We start from the raw sequence: 15,586 nt of genomic DNA on the forward strand, positions 1-15,586 counted from the left end.
CTCAAATAAAAAAATAAAGGTTGCTAAGGGCTAAACCCCTCTCCCGCAGCATATACTGCCCTCTTGCTTCACTGCGAAGGGCGTCTCAACCTGAGACAATGCACTCCTGCACTTTCCGGCTGTGCTACCTGCAGAGATCTGCTCCCAAAATAGAAAATGAAAGCAATACTGCTCCTCTTACCAGAACACCGTGAGCTTGGCTTGCTTTCATGAGCTCCTTACCACAAACAAGGCTCTGATACCATGTCAAGATTGTGGGAGAGAAGGAAGGAGACTCGCTTGAAGCTTTCTTGCTTGCACAATGGGGGAATACACACAAGGGTGGAGGCTGAAAACAATTTTCCTCTTCTTAGTTGTGTAAGCCAAAAGAACTCAAGTACAAAGAAATAGAAGAACCCTATATATGGGTCTCAAACCAAACTCAACTAACTAAGGTGGCATACTAACTGAGCCACGAACTAGAGTAGATAAGGATAGCTATTATGTAGCTATTATTCATGGGAGGTGTACCAACCGCGTCTGCAACTGACAAGTCGGTGACATAAATACACAACGGTCACCTTGGCATATCACGAGTGGAGCTCGATATCTCAACAAGTATAAGATAGTTGACAACAAGGTGAAACCAATTGCTTTGGCAATTCCACCAGAGAGTGAGGGTATGTATGAAAAAGTGTCAAGGCAGCCAAGCTTATGGGATCCTAAAGATATAGGTCATCAGCTTACATTTGAAACATTATATGAATTGAAAGTTGGTGCAGAAGGGTTTCTTTTGCCTCTGTTGAGAGAAACTATTTTATACAGATGTTGCCTAGACATGGGAAGGCATTTGCATTTCAACCAAGTGAAATAGGTTGTGTGGATCCAAATGTTGTCTCTCCTATGGTCATATTTACTGTGCCACATGTACCATGGAACTTGAGGCCTATTCCAGTGCCTAAAGCTTACTTGCCAAAGCTGATGGATTTGCTAAATGAAAAGATTCGCATGAAGATCTTGGAGCCTTCTTCAGCTCCATACTCAAATCGTCGGTTTATTGTGCCTAAAAGGAATGGGCCTTTGATATTTATTCAAGACATGCAACCGGTCAACATAAGAAATGTGGGTACAGCTCCTGTGGTTGATGAATTTGTAGAGGCTTTTGCAAGCAGAGTGATCTATTCTTTGGGTGATCTTTACCCGGGGTATGATCAGTTTCAGCTTGCAATTGAAAGCATGGATATCACAACCATGAAGACTCCTTTGGGGTTAGTACGGATGTGTACTCTCCCACAGGGTGCAACAAACTCAGTGGCACACATGACAAATGCTATGAATAGGGTACTCAGGGATTTTATACCACAATTGACTATACCCTTCTTGGATGATGTTCCAATCAAAGGGTGTGCAGTGGATGAAAAGAATGAAGAGATGGATGCTCATGGATATAGAAAGTTTGTTGCTGATTATATTGTGGATTGTGAGAGGATTTTGACACGTCTAGAAGAGGTGCATTTAACTCTTTCTGGACAAAAGTCTTTCTTTGGAGTTGAAGAGGTTTTGATTGTTGGGCATATGTGTGGGCCTTATGGGTGAAGGCCATCACCAAAAAAATAGATGGGATTGATAGAATGCAAGAAGTATACACAAATGTATTAGAGGTGTATAGATTCTTGGGTGCATGTGTGTTCTATTTGATATGGATTCCTCACTTTGCACATGTAGTCAATGCTCTTTATCAGCTTCTAAGGAAAGGTAAGAAATTATATTGGGACAGAAAGCATTATAAAGCAATGAATAAATTGAAGCAACTCTTAAAATCTGCTCCAACGTTGAGAAAGGTTGACTATTCACATGGAAAGCCTATCATTATTACTGTTGATACAAGCCCAATCGGGATTTGATGGGAAATTGGGCAAGATGATGAGGAAGGGCAAAGATATGCAATATGCTTTGGTGCTAAAGCATTGATGGAACGACAGAGAAGATATCCATGGGTTAAAAGAGAATTATGGGGAATTGTGACAGCCCTTAAATGTGATAAGGAGTATTTTATGGGTGCTCATGTAGTCATTGAGACTGATTGTTTGCTGGTATTGGGTATGATTACTAGTTGTGCTACCTCGGACATTGCTATGCTCCGGTGGATTGCATACATAAAATCTTTGAACCCTGAATTTCAACATATTGCAGGAAGAGATAACCCAGTGGCAGACATGTTATCTCAAGCACGATATGGGAATGAAGATGGGATGATGGATGAGGAGGAAGAAGATGACTTTCTTATGACTGAAAATGATGTTGCAAGAGTAAATTTACCAATGCAAGGTGTTGCTACAGGATTAATAGAAGCTTGGAAAACAAAGAGAAGAGGCTTTAGATGTTTTGCATCTTGTGTAGAAGTGTTTTTGGAAGACAAATATGCAGGAGAGTGGCTGAGAATTGGTCAATATCTTAGTACATTAAGAGAGATGAATGGTCAGATGAGGAGCTTAAGAAGATCAAGAGGAAAACCTATGGATTTTTCTAAAAAGATGGATACTTATGGAAACATGCTAAAAAGAAACAGGGTATGCCATTGCGAGTTTTGGGTGACAAAGCTTCACAAGTAAAAGTAATGCAAGAATTTCATGAAAGCTTATGGGCTGGTCATAGAGGTGTTTGGGGTACTTTTACAAAGATCAAAGAAAGATATTGGTGGCAGGGTATGTATAAGGATGTTGCTCACTTTGTGGAAACATGTACAACATGTCAAATGTATTCAATTGTGAGACATCGGGATGGATTGCAACCCACATATCCATTGTCTCTTCATTTTAAGTGGGTGGTGGATTTGGTCACAATGCCTACAGGTCTTTGGCAAATGAGGTATCTTGTGCTTGCTCGTGAAGACTTGACTAATCAAGCGGAAGGGAGAGCTCTACGTACTAAGACAACAAATGCCATATGTACTTTTCTCTTAGAAGAGATCTTTTGTCGATATGGCTGTGTGGGAAAAATTACAGCAGATAGGGGTGAGTTGGATGCAGATGAAGCTCATGATTTCTTTGCATGGTTGGGGATAAAGCTTGCTTTAACTTCAGCCTATAACCCTAAAGGAAATGGCAAAAGTGAAAGAGGTCATCCACCTATTGTGAAGGCATTGGCAAAAGCATGCGGAGAGAAGGTAAAGGAGTGGCCAGGATTGCTTCCTTATGCTTCGTGGGCTGACAGAACAACTCATAGTGCTGTTACAGGATATATGCCTGCAGAATTGATGTATGGTCAAAAATCTATCATGCGAATAGAAGAGATGAATTTCACATGGAGTGTGTTACCTTGGGAGAAGGAGTTGAATCGAGAGGAGTTGTTGGCCTTACGTATTAGACAATTGGAAAGAAAGTCAGAAGACATAGAGGTAGCAACTACAAAGTTAAGGGCAGCAAGGATACAGAACAAGAAACAGTTTGACAAAAGACAGATTGAGACCAAGAACCATACAGGATGGGGATTGGGTATTGGTTTACGATAGCAGTTTAGATAACCAGCATAGTGCCATGCGTAAAGTTTCCAAAAGATGGTTTGGACCCTATGTGGTAAGACAGGTGTTTGATAATGCTAGTTATGCATTAAATGAGCTGGACGAGATAGCCATGAAACTTCAGTAGTAGGGAAAAGAATTAAATTATTCAAAAGGTGGGAATCTACTACCTATGAGTTGCCAGAATTGGAAGAAAATAGTGGCCATGATACAGGGGCTAGCCAGAGAGATATGGAAAATGAAGAAGTAAAGGATATGGTTGCAGAGGATGAGGACTCAGAATCTAGGGACAACTAGGATTTTGGCACATATCGGAGGATTTGCAGGTTCAGAGGGGGTGGATGTCGTGATGTTATGAGGACAGAGTGTGAAAAAGTATGGAATGCATCATCATCCGACTTCTCTATTGATCTAGAGAGTCAATGTGATCTGAGCCATTAGTACTAGTGTGAGTTGCATGGATTATCCAAAAATACTAGATTTTTGGATAATTTTAGCCTATATTTAATATTATAAATTGTAAAAATCTGTAAAATTTAGAAAAGCTTCTAGATTAGAATTGCATGCAAAAAGCTAGTTGCTTTTTCAGCGAATTAGGGGATTTTCACAAGAATGACAGATTGACGAAATCGTGCGCGTTGCGATCACTATAAAAAGGCTAAAAAATGTAGATTGAACTGAACAAAGAAGAAGGAGTGATCTGGGAGATCCGTGACCAGGCATCCCGAGGTTTTACCCCCTTTCGGAGCCAATGGAGCCATCAGATTTGGGTTCCAGACAGTAGAGAAAGAGCTGATTTTTCTGATCCACGTTTTTGGTCTACAAAGGAGCTCCAGGAAAACTAATGCCTGGAGATTGCTTCTGAGTAGTGCAAAGATTCCTGGTTCTTTCAATACATATTGATTCAATTCATTGCGATTTGTTTTGTCGTGTTTACCACTTGGGTATTCTCTATCTTCTCTTCCATCTCATATCTCTACTTCCTTCTACTTGTGATCCCCAATGGATTCGACATTCTAATAAAAACCCCTCCGACAACATGGTAATTTCTTCTAGACTTAGGGCTTCATCTTCAGAGGATGCGTCCAAGAATGTCACATAGCACGAACCTTCTATAAGCCATGGCTCTGATGGCTCTGGCTTCTGTTGACAAGGGGCATCATTATCCTCTTTTCTCCAAAATGAATGGTCAGGGCGATAGGAGCCACTGGTGAACTTAATTTTTATATCTTTGATCTATTGTTTATGCAGATTCTACATACTTGTGGTCCATTGGTCAACCCAAATGGAAACATGGTCATTCCATCCAACACCCCAAGATCTTCGGCCTCTGAGGCCTCTATAGGGACATCAACAAGATCATTCTTCATCTACACTTTCATAACCTGCTTTGTTTTCTTCCTCATCATTTTCATCCTCTTCCTCTAGAGGCTCTGTCTTTGCTTCTGTAGAGGCTCTGTAGGAGAAGAACAGATCCTTCGCCTCTGTGTCTGCTTTTGCTTCTGCCTCTGTCTCTAGCTCTATCTCTACTTCTGACTCTGCGAGGAGTCTGTTATGACTTCGATGGATGTGGATCCATTGCCTTTTTGCGATCCGTACAATTTCAACACCACTTTATTAGGTCCTCTCCTTAGGGTTAGGGTTCCTTTGAACCAGTCCATCCTGGCTCTTGCTTCAAAAAGCCAAGGTATTTCCAAGAGCAGAGGGTATGAGGTCCCATAAGAATTTGGTTTAACCACAAAATATGTTAGCCAATAGTCTCTTCCTGCTAGAGTTGTTTTTACATATGGGAGGATGCCCAACGGTTTAATTCTGCTTTGGTCTGCCAATCTGATAAGCCACTGGGTAGGTTGCATTCCTTGCAAACCTAGATCCTTCATTGTCACATCCATCATTATGTTTACTGATGAGCCTCCATCAATCAATGCATCTAAAATAAAGAATCCTTCTATCCATATAGGTTTGTCACTGTAGCAGCATCCACAGAAGCTGAAGTTTGTGAGGAGGAGCTTGATTTCAAATCTTCCTCACACAAGGTGTATCTTCTTGGTGGCCATAATGGTGAAATGTGGCTAGATAATGTGGATGTTTACTAACCAACTACACACGAGCTAAATAGTTGAATCCTCCGTCATATGCTGTAGCAAGTGTTCTAATGGGACAGGTGTATATCTTTGGTCGGGAGCTCCAGGGAACCATTTACAGATGCTGCCATTCGTGCAATGGTTCAACAACGAGATGGTCTTGTTTTTCTTCTTTGGGGAAATTTTGCTCAAGAGAAATTAAGAAAAAGTCTACCTTTTCCCAAATTTTGGAGGTTATTAGTGGAGAAATCATGGCCGGCTACTTCAGAAAAAGCAAAAAGAAAAGCTACGGATGGCTATTTCTAGAGAAGGCTTTTTTGACCTGCTTTGTATTCGGTTGAGGGGAGTGATCAATGAAGGGGAGGAGGAAGAGATTTTTGGAGTGATATGAGAAGGCTGTGGCTATGTTGACAAAGAGTCCGAGGTCCTGAAGAATGCAAAGCCATTTGTCGATTGGCTGCGAAGTGCTGAGGCTGAGTCTATCAAAGGGTCTAGCTAAAGAAGTTGCTACTAAGAAGGTGTACATTGCAAAAGCTATTGAAGTTGAAAATTCCCAGAAACTTTTACTTGGAGCTGTAGCAGAATTTTGTGCTTCTGGTACTCCGAATGTTTGCAAGGAAATTGCACTTGTTCTGAAAGTTCTGTATGATTGTGATTCCTATGGAGGAAGAGCAGCGGCAAAGGGAAGCTTATGATCGGGCAGACCAACCTGGAGAACTGAAGACCGAGACCTAGAAAGAGACCGAGACCGAGACTTGACTCTCTGCCTGTGGGATTTGTGGGCTTGGAGATGCTTTTCGATGTAGTACCTGTCCATACAAAGGCATGCCCCCTTTCAAGCTTGGGGAGAAGGTTACACTATCACGATCATTGTTAATTGTAGATGTATGATGCCAACAAGCTTTGGTTTCAGCAATTGTCACTGGGGGTCCTCATCCTCTAAGCTCGAAGGGAGATATAATACACTTTCATTGTAGATTTAGTTGTTGGTCTAGCAATAGGTTAAATCAAGATTGGTGCTCCATGCAGATCTAAGAGGCTTGCCAAATACAATCAGAATGCGCTTCTCTTGAAGGTGAACCAAATTGGTTCAGTAAACTGAGAGCATTGAGGCAGTGAAGATGGCGGGGAAAGCAGGTTGGGGAGTTATGACCAGTCACACAGAAGTGGGGAGAATTTATTTCGAGGTCTCGTGCTTCTAAACTATGCAGGGCTATGAATAGAAAGGGTCTAACGACGCAGGATGATCCATTGTCCGTCTATTATCACCGATATTTCTTGTTGTAGAGTATCTTTTGCAGAGGCATCGTGTGGCGGATTTTTTGTTTAACAGATTTAGACAAAAGGAGAATATTAGAGAGATCTTAGAGGAGCATGCATATAGACACAAAACATCTGTAAATGACCAGCTCGTTGATATATTATATAAGCCTTCAATTGAACCTGGAGTAATAGACATTTTTATCAAGGTGTTTATTGGAGATCCAGTCTCTGCAGGGATCCGATTGGCATTTCTGTGTTGTTCAATGACGGTTCAAAAGACTATGATACCTAACATTGAACGGAAGGTGGCTTCCAATTTGAGAGGATTTCTGCTCCTCATCCTGCAGATATTGCAAGATCATGTTGTGCATCTGCTCAGGAGAAAGTTCTTGAAGTCTCAGACAATGTACTATCTATCTTTAGACCTGTTGCAGAGCGGCTGCTCGAGAGTGGGTATCATTCTTCTGTAGAGTCATAGAAACCAGCAATAAAGCATTGCCATAGTGTATGTTATACTAACTGTTGATCATAAACTGGCCTTTGATTTATTGGAACCAATGATGCTACAGACTTGGATCCAATAGCTCTTCACACTGTGAACAAGTTTATTGAACATGCTTCTGCTTCTTGTTCATTACATCACTTTGACATTATGTATATGCGTGGTTTTGGACACACCTAAGCATCTTCTTAATAGGACTCATTGTTCGAAGCTTTAATTGAGACTAAGCTGCACTGCGCAGACTAGAATTGGTCTTCTTCTTTTGGGAAATCTCTCAGATGCATGTTAAATCAACAATCTTTGCATTCAATATGAAGAGTCTGGAGTTTAGTGCTGCTTAGCTTGATCTCGCTTGATTGATCTTCTATCTTGGAATTTCTCAAGAACCTTTGTGGTCACAACTTTTCTTTCGAAAACCCTTTGACATCTTTTGTGAACCCGACGTGAAAGCGTCGCATTTAAAAAAAAAAATCAGGATGGGAGATACTTCAGCATCAATTTCAGCCCCTTCTACAATTCCTGCTTTGTCCTCGACTTCAACTCAATCATCGATTTCTACTTCAAGTACTTCTATGGATGATTTAAAGCAGATTTTGCAGAATATGTCTATGTATATGCAACTTCAAAATCAGCAGCAGACACAATTGTATATGTAGCAGCAGCAGCAGTTACATCAACAACAGTTGTCTCAGCAAAGGCTACTATATTCGGAGCAAGAGAATGCAATCAGCGTGACTAAGGCGATTGAAGCAATTGATAATGAAAAGAAGCTATTTGATGGCCGTAATGTATCAGCTTATTTGAAGACATATGAGATTAAGATGGGACTTTTTGGAGTACCAATAGGACTTATGAGTAAATATTTTCTTCGCCTTGTCACACCTTCCTTGACGTTAAAAGTGACTGATATTTTCCTTCAAAATTTGCATTGGCAAGATTTTGAGAAGACCCTGAAAGAGGAGTATTTTCTTGAGGACTTTGGGATGGCTACACGGGGGTCATTCCAAGAGTGGATCTACATGCCAAACAAAGGTCTAGCTACTTCAGAATTGATACGAGAATTTGAAGAGAGGTATAGTCAGCTTGATGCTATTGAACAAAGAGCATTGGATATTGAGAAAGTTGAGCTTTTCTTACAAGCTGCAGATCCTACTCTTCAGGAAGAATTAGGAGAGCTTCTTGAGGATCGCACGAAGCCTATGGGTCTTAAAATAGATTGGCAAGATGCCTAGGATGCGGTCTCGACTTTGACCAAGAGGCGGATATGGAAGACCCGCTTACAGAATGGATCTATGACACTGACGCCATCTTTTGCTCCTATGTCTGCTTCTACCCCTGTCATTTCTTCTCTTCCTCAGCCAGTTACTTGGCCTATGCCAGTGCCTACTGTTTCTAATCCTCCTGTTCCTCCTGTTCCAAGACCGATGCCGGCTCCTTCTGCTCCAAAATCATCCGCTCCTTCGGTTCCTTCCTCTCTTGATGACATAATCAAAGGCATAATGGATTTGACATTGGAGTCAGTTAAAGCAGAATTGGTGGGAAAATTGAAAGAGCAGTTTGCTTCGACCACACCTACTATTTCTTTTAGTGCTCCTAGTGCACCTAGGAGTGCTCCTACTGCACCTAGGAGAGATCAAAGATGTATTTAGTGTGATAGTACGGACCATCAGCATTGCAGGGGGATTGCGAATCTTTTCAAGATGCAAGGAGGAAGAATTTGGTATTTTGGGGACAAGATGGTAAGATCTGGTTGACTGAAACAGGAGCTCCACTTGTTATCAATTTTGGGAAAGATGGAATGAAGAAATTAGTAGATGACATGGTTGTGTGTACTTCTTATGTGGCAGCTCTCTCTCTCTTTCTCCTCTCTCTTCTCTCAACCCTTCAGTCTCCCTCAATCTTCCCTCTTTCTCTCTTCCTATACTCTCCCTAAATCCTTCTCTCTCCCCCTATCTATTTTCTCTCTTTATCTCTCTTTTTATTTCTACCTCTCTCACTTCTCTCCTCTTCTTCTCTAACTTTAGTCTCTCCCTAACTCTTGTCTCTCTCTTCATTTCTATATAAGAATCATAGTCGTAGTCGTAGTCGTGATGGTGGTCGTGGTCGTGGTCGTGGTCGTGGTTGTGGTCGTGGTCGTGGTCGTGTTCGTGGTCGTAGTCGTAGTCGTAGTCCTGGTTGTAGTTGTAGTCATAGTCATGGTCATAGTCGTGATCGTGGTGGTCATGGATCATAGACAACTAGAGCAACCTTGAGGAAAGTGTAGTGGATGTGGCCATGGGTCCGTCCTAAGGATGGGTGGTCCCGGCTGGCCAGGAAATTTTCTCAATCGAATTGGGCAGCAAGGAGCTCTTCTCAAAGGAAATGAATAGCAAGGGCACTGACCTAGGGATTAGGTTAGTAGCATCCCGATTTATGCTATTTTAGGGGAATGGAATGGGACTACGCCTTATGGGCAGAGAGGTTGAGCCTTACATCCCTCTAGTTTCCCATTCTCCTTGATCCAAGTGTAGCATGAATCTGCTTCGACCCTGACGTTTCTCAATAAAGTAGTTCCGACGCCAGTTGCCGTTTAGGACAGTGACCATTAGGGGAAACCCTGATTCAGGTCGATCTTAAGTGGGAATGACCAGAATACTTCCACTACGTGGTAGACTCGGGAAGTCCTAGATTGCTAACCCCGTAACATTCCATGGGAGTGTTGGCGGAGCCTTCTAGACTCTCTTTCCGATGGACTGCTAAGACGTGTCCTGAAAGGAAACAGGTGGACATGTTACAGTTGGTATTAGAGCGAACCAACGAAGGATCTGTCTTTATGAGAAAACTTAATACGAAAAAGTAAAGAAAATGTTGATGTCAGGAACATTTTCTTACTTATCGATGCTGTCTTGCAGAATTATGAAGCATGGAATAGGTTCATGGTGTTCCATGTCATGTTTATGACTATGACACATGCCTCAGATTATCAACAAAGGATCGATATGATGAACATCCTAGACCGTATTTACAATCCATCACCTCTATACGTGGAATTGAGATGAATGGGTGACTCAGGAATCTATTATATAGCTGCCCACTGGTTTGCGTACATTCGAACCAACCTAAAGAGAATCAAGTGTTTGGAGGACCTGAAGATCGTGAAGCTATTCATTTTTGTTGATGCCCACGTAAACACAATTTTACATGTCGAAGGTCAGAGGGTCGAGCTAAACTCATATGTGTATGAGGAAGTGACCCGCATAATCCCCCCGACAGGATCAAGGTGTTGGGACACTACAAGAAGAATGGGTACCAAAGGAAAGGATACCCTAATCTTCCAATGAATTATCGACTCCTGAAGATCCACGACCCAAATCCATACTGTTACCCAGTTCCCGTAGCCAAATGCAACACAACCTTATTCTCCCCGAACTAATGTATCAGTTGCTCTACCATCCCAATAAATATTGTACTCCGAAAGGGCTTAGCCCATATGAAGAAATGAGACTTCTTTTTATCAATGATTGTCTTGTCTATGAGTAGTGATAAAAAGTTAAGTGGTTAGGTTTCTTGGCTGAAAGCTGAATTGGGTCTGAAATATAATGGTTACGACTAGCGAGTTGTTAACATTAAGAATCCTCTACCCAGGTGCAACCCCTGGTATAGGTTCCCAGTCTGACCCCTACATCAAGTACGGTCGTGATTCAGGAGAAGTTTCTTCTCAAGAAGATCAAGCTGCCAGAATTTGACGGAAAAGGAAGGACTATCCAAGCTGATACTGAGATTTGGATAGAGTCCATGGAAGATTACTTTCAAGCGGCCGGTACTGCACCCGCCAATCAGGCAATGCTCGCCAAGTTGAAGCTCACTGGCGAAGCCAGGCTTTGGTGGAAGTAATGGTGCAAAGATCAAGGGATCTTGAAAGGATTCGTTACTTGGAAAAAGCTTAAAAAAGCTGTGCAAGGAAGATGCTTACCACTTGCATACCGCACGTAGAAAATGAATGAGTTCTACGAGCTGAAAGAGCTGGGTTTGACTCTTGACACATACTACTCAAAATTCGTTTCACTTCTGAAGTATGCGCCACAAATGGATATGACACAACATTTGTCGAAATTTTGTGCCGGTTTAAACCCACCAGTGAATACCCGTCTCGAATCTATGCGCCCAACAGATCTATAGGATGCACTCATTCGAGCTGCGCCCATAATTCAGGAGGTGCAAGCTAGGCCAAGAAGTAACAAGACTTGGTCTTATAATGATCAGAACAAAGGAGCATAGCTAGGTGAAGAGAGTTCAAGGTCACAGCTAGGGACAAAGAAAGAAAGCAAGGACCAATAATGCCAATAACTTTGTCCCTACCCAAGGCAATGGCCGCAACTTGCGTTGTTTCCACTGCAATGAGCCCAGTCATTTTAAAAGGTAATGTCCCAAACATGGTGGAGGACAACATCAAGGACCTTTCCAAGGAACCGCTCGTGGCCAAGGAGTTGCCACCTGAGGCAGAGGAAGAACCTCCTGTGTTTCCAACAGGGAAACATGTGAAGAAGAAGACCCAAACATGGAAGCAGACTTTGAAAGGGCAATAGTCCATGCTGCCCTTCATAAGAAAGGTCCGAATCACCAGTTTTTGATGATTTAGACACCATCGGACTATCAAGGTAAATGTTTCAAAACCTTGATTGATTGTGGCAATATGCATTCCTTTATCTCACCAGCTTGTGCAAGAAGATTAGAAATAGCCACAATAGAAGTACCTACCTTGCTTGTGGAATTAGCAAATGGTCGTGAGGTCACTTGTACCAGGCAAACTACTAAGGTGGAGTTCTTTCTGGGAGGAAAGTCAACTTCGGTTAGATTCAGAGTCATGAACCTAGGTATCCATGAGTGTTTGCTCGGAATGGATTGGCTTAAACCTAATGACGCCCACATTCATTGTGGAAAGGGTCAAGTTTCCTTCTGTTACTCTAAAGGGGAATGGGTCACAACTCAAGGAGAGGCTGGAAAGCCAAAAATTCAATTGGCCAAAGCATCTCGGATTATAAAGGGAGTTAGAAAGGGACTACTTGTCTACTTGATTAAGCTTAATAAGCTAGATCAGAAGCAGGAGTCTAGTGAAGGACCCTCATGGCTAAAGGAGTACATAGACGTATTTCCTAAAGAGCTGACAGAACTTCCGCCTCAAAGGGAAGTGGATCATGAGATCAAGCTACTGCCGGGAGCTGCACCAATTGCAAAGAGGCCTTATAAAATGTCCATCCCGGAAGCAATTGAGCTGAAGGAGCAACTCAAGCAACTATTAGATCAGGGCTACATCCGTCCCAATAGTTCGCCATGGGGAGCTCCAGTGCTGTTCCAGAAGAAGAAGGATGAAACGCTTCGACTGTGTATTGATTACAGAGGGTTGAATCAATCAACCGTTAAGAACAAGTATCCTATTCCTAGAATAGATGAACTTCTTGACCGTCTTCAAGGTGCGAAGATCTTCTCCAAGATTGATCTCAGGTCTGGATACTATAAGATAAGGATCAAGGAAGAAGATATCCCAAAGACAACCTTCAACACAAGATATGGACACTTTGAGTTCCTAGTCATGTCATTTAGGCTTATGAATGCACCTGCCACCTTCAACAAGTTAATGCAGGATATCTTTAGGCCATATCTTGATGTCATTCGGGCTTACGAATGCACCTGCCACCTTCAACAAGTTAATGTAGGATATCTTTAGGCCATATCTTGATGACTTCGTACTCGTCTTCTTCGACGATACCTTAGTCTGTTCCAAACAGGAAGAAGATCATGAATCCTAGCTTCACATAGTCTATTCCAAACAGGAAGAAGATCATGAATCCCAGCTTCGCATTGTCCTTGAGACAATGAGGGTACACAAGCTTTATGCTAAGATGAAGAAGTGTGCATTCTTCAAACATCAGATTGAATATCTGGGATTCATTGTATTAGTGGAAGGAATCTCAGTGGATCCGGCCAAAGTCAGAGATGTTCTAGAATGGCCAATACCAACAAAAATCAAAGAGATACACAGTTTTCTTGGATTGATAGGATGGTATAGGGTCTTTATAAAAAACTATGCTTTGATTGTAGCACCTCTAACGGATTTACAAAAGAAGCAAACATTGATTGCATGGTCAACTACCAAACAATCTAGCTTTGATAAATTAAAGCAAAGTTTGGTAGTAACACCTATCCTTAAACTTCCGGACCTCAGTAAGGAGTTTGAAGTAGTAACTGATGCTAGCACGCTTGTCCTAGGATGTGTGCTTATGCAAGAAGGTCATCCTGTAGCATACTCTTCAAGAAAACTGAAGAGCTAAGAGAAGAATTATGCTACCCATGATCTAGAACTGTTAGTTGTTATCCATGCTCTAAAGCTTTGGAGACACTACTTGTTGGGTAACAAGTTTACCCTAGTGACGGATCATAAAAGTCTCAAGTGGATCTTTACCCAGAACGAGCTCAACATGAGGCAACGTTGATGGATTGAAGTGCTGGAGGAATATGATTTTGAAATCAAATACCATCCTGGAAAGGAGAATGTAGTTGCCAATGCACTCAGTCGCAAGGCATTCCTTAATTCTCTAATCTTGCAAAATCCATCAACAGCTAGATCTCTAGCCACAAAGGTATCCATGCCAAACAACCCAATACTTGAGCTAGCTAGAGAAGAAGCATGCCATGATCCAACCTATCAAAAGATGCTAAGGGAGATCCCTATCAAGGATCAAGACCAAAAGCTACAGGCTAAGTATCATGAATTCTCTATCAATAGTGGACTTGTCTACTATAGAATGAGATTATGTATACTAGAAAACCAGTCACTCAAGCAGAAGATACTTTGGGAAGCTCATGATTTTCCTTTCTCGGGACATCCTGGCTATGCCAAGACCCTCAATGCAGTTAGGAAAAGCTACTATTGGGAGAGACTTAAAGGTGACGTTCTCAAATATGTCACTGAAAGTGACGTTCTCAAATATGTCACTGAGTGTTTGTCTTGTCAATGTATTAAAGCCGAACATGTCAAAATGCCAGGAAAGTTACAACCACTTTACATTCCACAAATGAAATGGGAATTCATCAGTATGGACTTTGTTGTTGGCCTACCCCAAGTTCAGGGACGATACAACTCCATTATGGTTGTGGTTGATATGCTTACTAAGGTTGCACACCTTATTCCTGTTAAGACAAACTATAAAGCCTCAGACATTGCAAGGTTTTTCATCAAGGAGATATTCAAGCTACATGGGTTGCCCAGAAGAATCATTAGTGATCATGACTCTCTCTTCACATCACACTTGTGGAGAGCTATCTTTGAAGCCATTGGGACTCAACTCTATTTTAGTACAGGTTACCATCCCCAAACCGATAGTCAAACAGAGCGAGTCAACCAAGTCATTGAGGATATGCTAAGGACGCACTGTTGCCGTGAACCAAAAAGGTGGATTCACTTCTTGCCACTGGTTGAGTTTGCCTACAATGCTTCTTACCAACAAAGTATTCAGATGACCCCTTTCCAAGCACTGTATGGGCATGACTGTCGAAGTCCTTTAAACTTCTCAGATCCAACCTTGAGGGTTGAAGCTTCAAGGCAGATGCTGGAAGAGATGGATGACCAAATGAGGCCAGTAAGACAGGATATCCAAGCCGCCAAGGATAGACAAAAGGCATACGCAGATTTGAAACTTCAAGATAGAACCTTCGAGAAAGGAGACATGGTCTTCATTCGCGTATGCCCAAAGAAGAGTTTCCTATCCTTAGGAGATTGCAAGAAGCTAAGTCCAAGGTATTGTGGACCATACAAGATCCTCAAGTGCCTAGGACCCAATGCTTATAGACTGCAACTCCCTGAGAACCTAAAGGTTCATAATGTATTCCATATCATCCTTCTGAAGAAGTATGTACCTAACCCTAGCCATGTACTTGATGACCAACAATTGTAATGCCTAGCCAAGGAGTCCTTGAGCTATGGCCTGATAGGATCTTAGATGTTAGGGAGAGACATTTGAGATCCAAAAACTTGAGAGAATTCCTCGTCTAGTGGAAAGATTATCCTGAGGAGAATGCCACTTGGATGGATGAAAACACTCTCAATACCCCCAGTTCTTCTCGAGATGAGGACATCTCGATTCCTCCAAGGGGGAGAGAATGTAATATTTCCGCTCAAAATATTACCAAACTTGACTCCCCGCATGCCACGTAAACCCTGTACAAGGTTATCTTCGGCATTGTAAATGCCGGCAGTTTAAT

The sequence above is a fragment of the Lygodium microphyllum genome, chromosome 3 (genome assembly GCF_053477565.2).
Source record: "Lygodium microphyllum isolate KBCC chromosome 3, Lygodium_microphyllum_v1.1.10, whole genome shotgun sequence".
Classification (NCBI taxonomy): Eukaryota; Viridiplantae; Streptophyta; class Polypodiopsida; order Schizaeales; family Lygodiaceae; genus Lygodium; species Lygodium microphyllum.